A 14,541-nucleotide genomic window follows, 5' to 3' on the forward strand; every position below is an offset into this window, starting at 1 on the left:
CAAGCAGTGGAGTGCCAAGAATTCATCGCAGAAGAGATCAAGAAGTTGGAAGCAGCAGGCCTTGTCAGAGGAGTGCTCCATCCTACGTGGTTGGCCAATCCTGTAGTCGTGCGCAAGGCAAACGGGAAATGGAGACTTTGTATCGATTTTACCGATGTTAACAAAGCTTGTTCCAAAGACCCATTTCCTTTGCCGCGCATTGACCAGATTGTTGACTCCACAGCCGGATGTGATTTGCTTTCATTTCTTGACGCATACTCAGGATATCATCAGATCTTCATGGCAGAAGAGGATGAGGAGAAGACCGCATTTATTACTCCATGTGGCACGTACTGTTTCGTACGGATGCCTTTCGGATTAAAAAATGCTGGTTCAACATTTGCAAGGGTAGTTCATGTCGCTCTTGAGCCGCAAATACACAGAAATGTGGAAGCATACATGGATGATATAGTGGTCAAGAGCAAGGACAGGGCAACTCTGATTCAAGATTTAGACGAGACCTTTGCAAATCTGCGCAAGATCAGCCTCAAGCTCAACCCAGAGAAGTGTGTGTTTGGAGTTCCCTCCGGCAAGCTTCTCGGGTTCTTCATGTCTCAGCGGGGAATTGAAGCCAATCCCGACAAGATCAAGGCCATTGAGCAGATTGAAGCACCCAAGCGCGTCAAGGATGTACAAAGACTTGCCGGTCGCGTGGCTGCTCTCAGCAGGTTTATCTCTAGGTCTGCTGAGCGCGCCCTGCCATTTTTCAAATTATTGAAAAAGGCAGGTCCAATGAAATGGACTCCGGAAGCGGAGGCTGCGCTGCAAGACTTGAAGAGATACCTGTCCTCCCCTCCAATACTTGTCGAGCCTAAGCCACAAGAGAAGTTGCTGCTGTACATAGCGGCAACCAATCAAGTGGTTAGTGCTGCGTTAGTAGCAGAGAGGGAGGCAGATGACGAGCCCGCAACCACGGCAAGCACATCCAGCGACAAGCAGGGGGCTTCCCCGACAAGCTCTGGTCCCGACAAAGATGAATCTGTGCAGATGCACGAGGAGATACAGAAGAAAATGGTGCAGCGCCCAGTTTACTTTGTCAGTTCCCTTCTACAGGGGGCTAGGTCAAGGTACTCTGGCGTGCAGAAATTGCTTTTCGGCCTTCTCATGGCCTCGAGAAAGCTGCGCCATTACTTCCAAGCACATGAGATCACAGTTGTCACTCGCTTTCCGCTGAAGAGGATACTACAAAATCCAGAAGCGACAGGCAGGATTGTTGAGTGGGCACTGGAACTGTCGAGCTTTGGCCTCAAGTTTGAGAGTACTTCAACTATCCAGAGCAGAGCATTGGCAGGATTTATAGCAGAATGGACGCCAACACCAGATGAAGAAATTCCAGAAACGAGCATCCCCGTCAAGGAAGCAAGCAAAGAGTGGCTGATGTACTTTGATGGTGCCTTTTCGCTGCAAGGCGCCGGCGCTGGTGTGCTGCTTGTCACACCCACCGGAGAGCACCTCAAGTATGTAGTCCAGATGCACTTTCCCAAGGAGCAAGCAACAAACAATACCGCAGAGTATGAAGGCTTGCTTGCCGGTCTCAGGATCGCGGCAGACCTTGGGATCAAGAAGCTCATTGTCAGGGGTGACTCACAGCTTGTCGTCCGCCAAGTAAACAAGAACTATCAGAGTCCGTTGATGGAAGCTTACATCAACGAAGTGAGAAAGCTAGAAGAGCACTTTGACGGCCTGCAGATGGAGCATGTTCCAAGAGCTCAGAACGCCATTGCCGATAGCCTGTCAAAGTGCGCCGCACTTAAGTTACCTGTGGAACCAGGGATCTTTGTGCTCAAGCTGACTCAACCATCCGTAACGCCACCGACTGGACAGAGCAAGAAGAGGAAGTTGATTTCTGGTGACTATTTGCCGGCAGAGCTTCCCGAAGCCGCCGCCAAGAAGGTCCCCAAGATCAACGCCAAGAGCGCTGAGGAGCAGTCTGCTCCGGCAAGCCCTAGGGTTTGTTCCGTTGAAGCAGAAGCTCCCGGCAAGTTTTGCTCCGGCAAGCTTGCCGAGGAACGTCAAGCTCCGGCAGAGTCGTAGGTTCTCGCCGTAGAAGCGGACGTTCCCGCAGCAACAGATTTGCCTTGCGCTGAGGAGCAATCTGCTCCGGCAAACCCTAGGGTTTGTTCCGTCGAAGCAGAAGCTCCCGACAAGTTTTGCTCCGGCAAACTTGCCGGGGAACGTCAAGCTCCGGCGGAGCCGCAGGTTCTCGCTGTGGAAGCGGATGTTCCCGCAGCAGCAAATTTGCCTTTAGTCCTTGTTGTCGAGCCACAAGCTCCAGCATGGGCACAACAGATTGTCCGTTTCCTTCAGACAGGAGAACTTCCCGAAGAGCAAGAAGAAGCGGAAAGAGTAGCCCGGCAGTCAAGTATGTACCAGTTTGTCGACAAGACACTGTACAGAAGAAGACTCAACGGTGTGAAATTGAAGTGTATTCACCGGGAAGACGCACAAAAGCTGTTGGCAGAGATACATGGAAGCATATGTGGTCACCACATTGGCGCAAGAGCACTTGTCGGCAAAGCATTCCGGCAAGGTTTCTTTTGGCCGACAGCCCTCCAGGATGCAACTGCACAAGTAACCAAGTGTGAAGCGTGCCAATTCCATTCCAAGCAGATACACCAACCAGCTCAAGCTCTCCAGACAATCCCTTTATCCTGGCCATTTACGATCTGGGGGCTCGACATCCTCGGCCCCTTTCCCCGAGCAGTCGGGGGCTTTGAGTACTTGTACGTAGCAATCGACAAGTTCACAAAGTGGCCGGAAGTGGAACCAGTGAGGAAGGTGACAGCACAGTCAGCAGTCAAGTTCTTCAGGTCGATTGTTTGCCGCTTCGGGATCCCTAACAGGATAATCACTGACAACGGTACACAATTTACGAGCCGCACCTTCATGCAGTACGTCCAAGACCTTGGCGCCAAGGTCTGGTTCGCTTCTGTTGCTCACCCGAGAAGCAACGGTCAAGCGGAGAGGGCAAATGCTGAAGTGCTACGCGGGCTCAAGACCAGGACTTTCGACAGGCTACACAAGTGCGGAAAAAACTGGATCGAGGAGCTGCCGATGGTTCTTTGGTCGATCAGGACGACGCCAAATCGAGCCACTGGCCAGACACCTTTCGCTCTAGTCTATGGAGCAGAGGCAATTATCCCCACGGAACTCGTATACGGGTCACCTCGAGTGCTCGCTTATGATGAGCTTGAGCAAGAGCAGCTGCGACAAGATGATGCGCTGCTCCTTGAGGAAGACCGTCTTCAGGCTGCTGTGCGAGCTGCTCACTACCAGCAAGCTTTGCGCCGCTACCATAGCCGCAAATTTAATGCCAGAAGTCTCGAGGAAGGCGACCTTGTTCTTCGGCGTGTTCAGTCCGCCAAGAATTCCAACAAGTTGACGTCGAAGTGGGAAGGTCCTTACCGGGTGAAACGAGTCACTAGGCCTGGTGCTGTCTGCCTTGAGACTGAAGATGGCATTCCGGTGAGCAACTCCTGGAACATTGAGCATCTTCGTAAGTTTTACCCGTAAGGCGCGGTTGCCGGAACCTGTTCCGGCAACCACCTTTTGTACAAGTCTTGCCGCTGTTGCATGTAATCCTTTGTACAAAGCCGGGCGTAGACCCCGTGCATAAGTAAAGCTCAAGTGCTCCGCTCATTTTGTCAATTTCATGCTTTCTATTTTTTCGCATATATGATCTGACACTTTGTGCAGCACCTACTCCACGGTAAGCAATAACGAGCCGTAAGGCTCCGTATCTTTATTTTCTCTTCTTTCTTTTTTCTCAAGGAAAGAAAGGTTCCCTCGCCCACAAGTTTGCGGGGGGGGGGGGGGGGAAGAAGAAGATAATGGTATGGACTAGGCGTTGTTCAAGAAAGTTTCGCCTTGCCGGGAAGCAAACAACAGAAAAGCTAAGTTGCCAAAGTTTGAGCAATCAGATTTTTTAAATTTTTAAGTTATCTCCCTTGAACGACCGCACTTTGTATGGAAAACCTGTGCGCGGAGGAACCAACTCGTAGCTAGTTGCGCCCTTACTTTATTTCGAGTCCGCTCAACAACTTAAGTGAGCTGCAACTAGTTGCAACAAGGTTTCTTGTCGGTAGCGGCACCGCCAGCAGGCTGCTGACGTCCCGCACTCAGCGCTCGCGGCTCGGGTGCCTACACCGGCGAGTTCCCTAAAAGCATAGGGCAAAAACATACAAAGGGAGGAATCAAGTAAAGGGAATAACATTGCAATCATTGCCCAGAATAGACTTATATTACAAAGATAGCTTGTCGCGGCTCTAACAGATTGTTTTCATAACATGACAAACAACGACAAGAAAAGAAGAAACGGGCGGCCTAATCTACGCGATCGCCCTCGATCCTCTTGATCCCGCTCACCTTGTCCACAATGGGTGCGACAAGGGCCTTGAGCACCTCCAGATCAGCATCCGGCGGCAGGGTCTTGAGGACGTTGGTGAGGTTGAGGCCCGGGTTTCGGAAGACCACCTTCACCAACACCTTCTGAAGGGCTCCTGCGCAGATCTTGCGCGACTCGTCAGCCAGCTGCTTTGGGATCCTCTCCCGGAGTCGCCGGAGGGCCGTCGCCACGCCCTTGAAGAACAAGACGAGCTTGGCGCTGGGTTGGAGGTTCTCGTCGGAGGGATACCCAAGGTCCTCCATCCCCAGCTGTGCCAGCTCCTTGTCAATGTCTGTGGCGGCATTCACAAGACTCTCCGTCCAGTGCTCCACAGTTTCCCTGAAGGCATATTGGGTGGCGGCAACACTCTCTAGCAGCACCTTGTCGGCCTTGATCTCCTCCCTCAAGGCCGCCTCCTGCTTCTTGGCGCTGTCCAACGTCTTGGTCAAAGCGGTCAGCTTCAACTCAAGACCCGTGTTGGAGTCCTTGGCGGCGCTGAGCTCTTTGCTCTTCTCGGCGAGAGCGGCTTCCAACTGCGCCACCTTCGTCTCCAACTCCTTCTTGGCGGCCTCGGCGGCGGCGGCAGCATCCTCTGCTTGCTTGAGGGCTCCGCCGAGTTTTTCCTCGCGCACGGTGAGCTCCTCCTCGTGGGCGTCAAGATTAACCTTCCGCTGCGCCAGCTCGCCCTCCTCCGCGGATAGCTTCACGGCGGCAAGCCGATGTTGCTCTTCGATTTCAGCTTTTTCAAGGAGGAAGGCCTTCTGCGCTTCGTCGAGTTGCTCCCGCTCCTCTGCCAAGGACCGACGAGCTTCCTGGTGGAAGCCCCGGAGCTCCTCCACGTGCTTCTCGATGTCTGCTCCCGCCTTCGCGACAAGCGCCTCACGGGACTCCAGCTTGGCTTGCCGCGCGCGGTAGAGCGACACCAGCTTCCGCAGCAGCCGCTCCTCCTCAGGCTCGTTGCTGCTGCTTGGCGCGTCAACCACCGTCAACCCAGCGGAGGCGAGCACCTCCCCGTCGAAGGTCTCTCCCTCGACCGGCGCCCTGGAGCTTGACGCCCAGGGGAGGTTGATGAAGACGTCATCGTCGGCTTTCAAGTAGACGCCCAGCTGGGGCTCCTCGGAGCTTGGCGCTGCGGCTTCGGCGGACGGGTCGGCGGTCGGCGTAGCGCCTGGCGCTCCTGCGGCCTCTGGGCCGTCAGTACGATCGCCAGACCCCTCGCCAGTTGCTGCGGCGGCAGCCTTGGCGGCCTCGGCGCCGGTGGGATCGCCAGCGCCGGCTGCTTCTTCGGCGGCGACCTCGGTCTCCATCTGCTCCGCAGGAGATGGGTCTGACAGCCGGCAAGGGGAGAAGAGTCAAGCAAAATCTAGCGAAAACCTAGGAAGATCAAGAGAAGAAGGACCCAAGGGAAGCTTTGCAGCAAAAGGATTACCTGTGCCAGTTTCTGCAGACAGGTTCTCCGCCGTCGGAGGGCCGCTGGCGCTGTCCCTTGCTAGAGAACCCTCCCTTGCCAGAGACTTCTCCCTTACCGGAAAGCCCTCCCTCGCTGGAGGACTCTCCCTTGGCTCCTGGTGGGGCTGCTCGGCTCCTACACAAATCAACAAGCAGATATCAGCAAATACAAGTACCCATGCGCGCCTCGCAGCGGAAAGTAAATCATACACTTACGCTGGGTGCTGCTCTGGAGAAAAGTCGCCGGGTCCGGCAAGGTTGTCTCGGGCGTGCCACGTGCTATCGCAGTGGGCTCGTCCTCGATGACGATCACCGGGACCTTAGCTCTCTTTGCCGCTCTCTGGGCCAGAGTCCTAAAGAGGAACAAGTTCAGAAAGAAAAGCAAATGAGATACAAGAAAAACAGCAAGAATTGAAGAACTGCAAGTACAGCAAGAGAAGCTTACTCTTCTTCTTCTTCCTCGTCGGAGCTGAACGCGGAGAAGTCGAAGTCCGGCGCGCGCCCGGCGCGAGGAGGCGGAGGAGAAGCTTCCCTTGGCCGCTTGGCGGGAGCAATGGCGGTGGTCTGAGACGACCCCGCCCCGGCTGCCGGTGCGGCGTGAGCAGCGGCAGGAACTGAAGCGGTGGTCCGGCTAGACTCCGCTCCAGTTGCCGTCGCAGCATGAGGTGCTCCCGCGGCAACGGTGTTTGCCGCGGTGGAGCGTGTCACGCGGCGTGGCGACTGTTGACCCGCTTGCCGCTCCGCCAAGTCACCGGCCTTGCGGAGACGCCTTCTTGGTGGGGATGGAGGCTCTGCTTGTGGCGAGCTGCCCGAAGATGAGGAGGAAGAGGAGTTGATTTCCAACGAGCCGCTCGTGTCCTTGGCGGGCTCGCTCGGCTCGGCGTCATGCCCGGCAAGCTCCTTCTTGCCGGCGGGCTCCCCTCGCTCGGCACGGCTTGCCGCTTCTGCTGCATCTGCCTCCTCCACGGTGAATCCAAATTCACCCGCGGCCGCGGCTGCCGCCGCCTCTTCCAACCTAGTGGTGATGCACGTCATCTCCTCGTCGGTGGTGTCGCGGGTGAGGCCATCCTTCTCGTCGGAGCGGATCGGCACTTCCACCAAGTCATCGAAGAACTGCTGCACGACGTCGTCTGCAGGCTCCTGCCAAGTTGGCACAATTCCATGCGAGTCGCACTCCGGCATCATTGCACGGTTGCGGTCGAGCGAGGAATTGTTGCACAGCGGAACGACGCCCCCCGGCAACCTGAAAACTTCGGGATGTTGGGGGTCATACTTGAAGAGCTCCTGTAGCATCGCGTTGAGCTCCAGAACTGTGAAGTTGAAGTTGAGGCCCGGCCATAGCCTCATGATATCTGCCGCATTCTTGAACTCCCAAGTGGGCCTCCCCCATTCCTGCAGGGGGGCGATGCAGCGGCGAAGAAAGTCTGCGCCAACAACGCCTACAGTAAGCCCGGCAAGCCTGAGACGCAGGATCCTGGTGACAGCAATCTTCAGCCTGTCGTCTTCCGGGGCCACGTCACTCCAATCGCTGCCGCGTGCTACTAGGGTTTGGCGCCGGGTGGTGAATGGCTGCGGGTTCTCCTCGTCAATCCAGCACCAGTCTGCTCTCCACTCCTCCCACTTGCTGCGGAATTCTCCCTCCAGATACGTTTCCTTCTTGCCGGCCCTTGAGATACAGGCGATTCCGCCGGATAGAGGCTCTCCTCTCTCTACTCGAGGTATGAAGAAGTGGTGAAAGAGGGCTACATTGGGGTGGACTCCGACAAAGTTTTCGCAGAGATGTGCGAAAATTGCCATGGTCAGAACGGCATTGGGGGTGAAGTCAAGGAGGTGGAATCCGTAGGTATTCATGATGTCGCAGAAGAATTCAGAGAAAGGCGGGCAGAGCCCGCAGTGGAAGAACAATGCGAAGAAAGGGTATCCGTTTGGGGCTTTCTTCCAAGCGGCGGCGGGGAGTACCTTCGTGCGCGGATGCGCGCGCGTCTCCGTCGACCAGAAGAGGTAGTAGTTCTCCCTTAGCTCCTTCGCGGCAAGCTTGGGGGGAAGACGGCCCGCTCCTTCCGCAGCGCCGCAAGCCGCTGCGCCTCGGTCGACTTCACGACCTTCCCCTTGCCGGCTTTTGGAGCCATGGCGGAAGTAGTGGAGGAGGTCGACGGCGTTGGTGGTGCTGGTGGCGATGGGGGGCGGAGCGCTGCTCTCTCTCTCTCTCAGCTTTGGGAAGGCGAGGGAGCAGCGGAGATTTCTGAGATTGGAAGCAGCAACGGGCGAATGGGCGAACTTCCCCTGTTTCCCCTGCTTATAAAGAGCTAGGGGGCGGACGTTCCGCATTTCCGAATAAAGAAACCACCCACGATCTCTCCCACGATGCCGCATTCAACGCGTGCCGTTCGGGGAGGGCGTGGTGGATACGGAGTGAGATACGGCGTAACCTAGGCCGCGCGTGCCCGTGCCCTGTTTTGGGCCTGGCCCAACAGTGCTCGGCACCGTGTATGGCCCAGGCCCGGGGGCTCCTATCGGTGTACTAGAGTAGGGGTACCCTAGTATCCCGAACTTGTGCACGGGCAGTCGCAGCATCCCGCGGCAAGGCTTGCCGGGTGACCGCCAAGGTCCTCCGTGGTTCCTTTGGAGCCATCCAAGAACAAAGTATCCAAGTCAAGGAGACAAGACCCCGGCAAGAGGAGCTTGCCGGGAAGGCCAACAAAGACATCTCAAGACCCCGGCAAGAGGAGCTTGCCGGGAAGGCCTACCAAGGCACTTCAAGGAACTTGCCACGGTGCGCCACGCATCCCGGCAAGGCCCGGTGAGCGATAAGCTCTCGGGCGCGACAAGACAACGACCGCGGCAAGGCGCTTGCCGCGGCAAGCCACTACTCTGTGCCCGCGCTCCAGCACATCCACCAACGTGTCGCTCTGGGACCCTTCCAGGCGTGCGTGGCGGGAGGCTGTGCAGCCAGCGGCGCGCGGTGGCAAGCGGCGCTGACAAGATTGCCATCGTGGCGAGCGGTGGCGTCCCTGACGGTCCCTTTTACACTATTTAGGCGACACAGACGGGCATTTAATGCCCTTGTCCCCTGCCGTCAGGGTTAGGTATGATACACTATAGCAGGTAGCTGTACCTACCGCAGCACCTTTCCATTTTTACCCTTTGTCTCCGTTGCCACCTGTCGGTGACCCCTTGAGCATATAAAAGGAGGCCCATGCGCAATGTAGAAGGGTGTTAGCTAGTTCAGAGAACACTCACGCTCGGTTTCGTTAGCTGCTGAAGTGTACTGTAGCACTTCGCGCTCCCGAGCAAGAACTCAATACAAACCACAAAGCAGGAGTAGGGTTTTACGCATCCGTGCGGCCCGAACCTGGGTAAACCGCTCGCGTGCTTCGCCTCGATCCGCTCTTTGCGCGATCTCCGCCCCCGCCGAACCGAAAGGGACCCGGTCCGCCGGTCCCATAGGTGCCCGTGGATCAGTACCCCGGCACTAACGGATGGGTCAAGTCAATCACATCATTCTCTAATGATGTGATCCCATTAATCAAATGAAAACTCATGTCTATGGTTAGGAAACATACCATCATTGATTCAACGAGCTAGTCAAGTAGAGGCAAACTAGTGACACTCTGTTTGTCTATGTATTCACACATGTACTAAGTTTCCGGTTAATACAATTCTAGCATGAATAATAAACATTTATCACGATATAAGGAAATATAAATAAGAACTTTATTATTGCCTCTAGGGCATATTTCCTTCATTTCCTTCTCTTCTCTTCTCTCCCTCTCTTTCCTTCGCCCCTTCCTCCTCCTAGTAGGACTAGTAAAGGGGAGTCCTGCTCCTACTAGGAGGAGGACTCCTCCCCTCCTTGGTGTGCCACCAAGGGCCGGCCGGCCTCCCCCTTGCTCCTTTATATACGGGGGCAAGGGGGCACCCCATAAACACACAAGTTGATCATTGATCCCTTAGCCGTGTGCGGTGCCCCCTTCCACGATAATCCACCTCGGTCATATTGTCGTAGTGCTTAGGCGAAGCCCTGCGCCGGTAGCTTCATCATCACTGTCAGCACGCCGTCGTGCTGAGGAAGCTCTCCCTCGACACTCAGCTGGATCGAGAGTTCGTGGGACGTCACCGAGCCGAACGTGTGCAGATCGTGGAGGTGCCGTACTTTCGGTACTAGGATCGGTCGGATCGTGAAGACGTACGACTACATCAACCGCGTTGTCATAACGCTTCCTTTTACGGTCTACGAGGGTACGTGGACAACACTCTTCCCTTCTCGTTGCTATGTGATACGTTAATTTTGCATCATGCTTTTATATCGATATTTATTGCATTATGGGCTGTTATTACACATTACGTCACAATACTTATGCCTATTCTATATTTTACAAGGTTTACATGAAGAGGGAGAATGACGACAGCTGGAATTCTGGGCTGGAAAAGGAGCAAATATTAGAGAACTATTCTGCACAACTCCAAAAGTCCTGAAACTTCACGGGAGCATGTTTCAGAATATATAAAAAATGTTGGGCGAAGGAAGTACCAGAGGGGGCCCACCCCCCATCCACGAGGGTGGGGGCGCGTCCAACCCCCTGCCTCGTGGGCCCCCTGGCAGGCCTCTGGTGCCCATCTTCTGCTATATGAGGTCTTTTTCCCTGGAAAAAATAATAAACAAGCTTAAGGGAGGAAACTCCGCCACCACAAGCCGGAACCTTAGCAGAACCAATCTAGGGCTCCGGCGGAGCTGTTCTGTCGGGGAAACTTCCCTCCGGGAGGGGGAAATCATCACCACCATCATCATCATCGATCCTCTAATCGGGAGGGGGTCATTCTCCATCAACATCTTCACCAGCACCATCTCATCTCAAACCCTAGTTCATCTCTTGTATCCAATCTTTGTCCCAAAACCTCAGATTGGTACCTGTGGGTTGCTAGTAGTGTTGATTACTCCTTGTAGTTGATGCTAGTTGGTTTATTTGGTGGAAGATCATATGTTCAGATTCTTTATGCATATTAATACCCCTCTGATTGTGAACATGAATATGCTTTGTGAGTAGTTACGTTTGTTCCTGAGCACATGGGAAAAGTCTTGCTATAAGTAGTCATGTGAATTTGCTATTCGTTCGATATTTTGATGAGATGTATGTTGTCTCTCCTCTAGTGGTGTCATGTGAACATAGACTACATGACACTTCACCATTGTTTGGGCCTAGAGGAAGGCATTGGGAAGTAATAAGTAGATGATGGGTTGCTAGAGTGACAGAAGCTAAAACCCTAGTTTATGAGTTGCTTCATAAGGGGCTGATTTGGATCCATATGTTTCATGCTATTGTTAGGTTTACCTTAATACTTCTTTTGTAGTTGCGGATGCTTGCAAGAGGGGTTAATCATAAGTGGGATGCTTGTCCAAGGAAGGGCAGTACCCAAGCACCGGTCCACCCACATATCAAATTATCAAAGTACCGGACGTGGATCATTGAACGTGATGAAAACTAGCTTGACGATAATTCCCATGTGTCCTCGGGAGCATTTTCCTTTATATAAGAGTTTGTCCAGGCTTGTCCTTTGCTACAAAAAGGATTGGGTCATCTTGCTGCACCTTATTTACTTTCATTACTTGTTACCCATTTCAAATTACCTTATCACAAAACTATCTGTTATCGATAATTTCAGTGCTTGGGGAGAATACCTTAGTGAAAACTGCTTATCATTTCCTTCTGCTCCTCGTTGGGTTCGACACTCTTACTTATCGAAAGGACTATGATAGATCTCCTATACTTGTGGGTCATCACTATGCATCACCATGATAGATCTTGCGTGTGCGTAGGAATTTTTTTGAAATTACTGCGTTCCCCAACAAGTTCTCCTCGATGTTCTTGGAGATCTATTCGATGTAATACTTTTTGCGGTGTGTTTGCCGAGATCCGATGAATTGTGGGTTTATGATCGAGATTATCTATGAACAATATTTGATTCTTCTCTGAATTCTTATATGCATGATTTGATATCTTTGCAAGTCTCTTCGAATTATCGGTTTAGTTTGATCTTTCTTGCAATGGGAGAAGTGCTTAGCTTTGGGTTCAATCTTGTGGTGTCCTTTCCCAGTGACAGCAGGGGCAGCAAGGCATGTATTGTATTGTTGCCATCGAGGATAAAAAGATGGGATTTATATCATATTGCTTGAGTTTATCCCTCTACAACATATCATATTGCCTAATGCGTTACTCTGTTCTTATGAACTTAATACTCTAGATGCATGCTGGATAGCGGTCGATGTGTGGAGTAATAGTAGTAGATGCAGAATCGTTTCGGTCTACTTGACACGGACGTGATGCCTATGTTCATGATCATGCCTAGATATTCTCATAACTATGCGCTTTTCTATCAATTGCTCGGCAGTAATTTGTTCACCCACCATAATATATGCTATCATGAGAGAAGCCACTAGTGAAACCTATGGCCCCTGGGTCTACTTTACATCATATAAGTTTCCAATTTATAATTCAAGTTTACTATTTATTTTGCAATCTTTATTTTCCAATCTATACAAAAAATACCAAAAAAATTATGTTATTATCTTTATCAGATCTCACTTTTGCAAGTGGCCGTGAAGGGATTGACAACACCTTTATCGCGTTGGTTGCAAGGTTCTTGATTTTTTCTGTAGGTACTAGGTGACTTGCGTGTAGTCTCCTACTAGATTGATACCTTGGTTCTCAAAAACTGAGGGAAATACTTACGCTACTTTGCTGCATCACCCTTTCCTCTTCAAGGGAAAACAAACACATGCTCAAGAGGTAGCAGGCATCAAGATCTATAGAGATAGATCAAGACGCTTGATAAATTTTTCAATGAGTACATACCTTGACATGTTTTTGGAGTAGTTCAAAATGGAACAGTCAAAGAAGGGGTTCTTGTGTGTGTTGCAAGGTGTGAAGTTGAGTAAAGACTCAAAACACGAACACGACAGAAAATAGAAACAGAATGAGAAGTCATTCCCTATGCCTCAGCCATAAGTTCTATAAAATATGATATGCTGTGTACGAGACCTATTGTATACCTTAGCATGATTTTGGCAAGGGAGTACAATAGTGATCTAGGAGTAGATCACTGGACAACGGTCAAAATTATCCTTAGAGGACTATGGAAATATTTCTCGATTATGGAGGTGATAAAAGAGTTCATCGTAAAGAGTTACGTCGATGCAAGCTTTTTGACACCGATCTAGGTGACTCTAAGTCTCGATCTAGATACATATTGAAAGTGGGAGCGATTATCTAGAGTAGCTCCGTGCAGAGTACTGTAGATATAGAAATTTGTAAAATACATACGGATCTGAATGTTGCAGACCCGTAGACTAAACTTCTCTCACAATAAAAACATGATCGCTCTTTGCATGTTAATCACATAGCGATGTGAACTAGATTATTGACTCTAGTATACCCTTTGGGTATTAGTCACGTGAAGATGTGAACTAATCACATAAAGATGTGAACTATTCACATGACGATGTGTGATGACCCACAAGTATATGGGATCTATCGTAGTCCTTTCGATAAGTAAGAGTGTCGAACCCAACGAGGAGCAGAAGGAAATGATAAGCAGTTTTCAGCAAGGTATTCTCTGCAAGCACTGAAATTACTTCCTATTAATTGCAACGATGACCAAAACTATGTTTGTCAACTCTCAACAACTTTTATTGATCATACTCTTTATATGTGAGCTCATTACTCCCCATAAGGTCCATATGATCTCTTTTATTTCTTTTATTCTTTCTCTTTTCTTTTATTCACTCAAGATCATGGCAAAATAGTCAAGCCCTTGAATCAACACTAATATTTATTATATATATAGCTCACGGACTCGATTACATAGAAGGATCATAAAGCAAAACTCACAACTAGATCATACTAAGAACTTTTATTCTACTAGATCAAAATATTATCAAAAGGATCGAACTAAGAAAAACGGTAAAGATAGAAGTGATGGTGATACGATACCGGGGCACTCCCCAAGCTTGGCAGTTGCCAAGGGGAGTACCCATACCCTTATGATTATGTTTCCTTTTTCGGGGATGGTGATGTGATATTCTTGGCGATGATGCCCCTCAGGATATGATTCTCCTCCTCGAGCTTATTGACTTGCTGCTTGAGGTCCATTATTTCCTTTCGAAGTTTTCCTGTAACAACCAAAGCTCCCTGCACCCAAGGGTGTTGCATAGCTGCGGGAGAACAAGTGACACTCGTTTTCATATTCTCATAAGAAAGAAATCTAACATTGGAAGGTATAACCGAGTTTGGGATAGCCAAGCTCTGCAGTTCCCCCATTGTGAATCCAGCTCGGAAGCGAGAAGTGACTTCTTGATCTTCCTCCATGGCATCTATCCTCTTCAAATCAGCCTCCATCTCTTCCTCCGTTGCTGGCCCAAAGTGGTCAACATTGTTGTTTGTCATTGATCTCGGTGCCGGATAAGACACTGGCTCTCCCTGACTGACTCTTGCGAAGACATCTTGCTCTAATCTGCAGCAGGACAGCTCGAAACAAAGATAGGAGATAATTGCGTGATATGGTGGTCAAAACCTTCGGGACATTATATAATGAATTTTTACGGACCAAAATACGTAACGTGCAAGAAAACGGAGTCCGGAGAGCACACGAGGTGCCCACGAGGTAGGGGGTGC

The sequence above is a fragment of the Triticum urartu genome, chromosome 2A, assembly GCF_056163025.1.
Source record: "Triticum urartu cultivar PI428250 chromosome 2A, HENAU_Tu73, whole genome shotgun sequence".
Taxonomy (NCBI): Eukaryota; Viridiplantae; Streptophyta; class Magnoliopsida; order Poales; family Poaceae; genus Triticum; species Triticum urartu.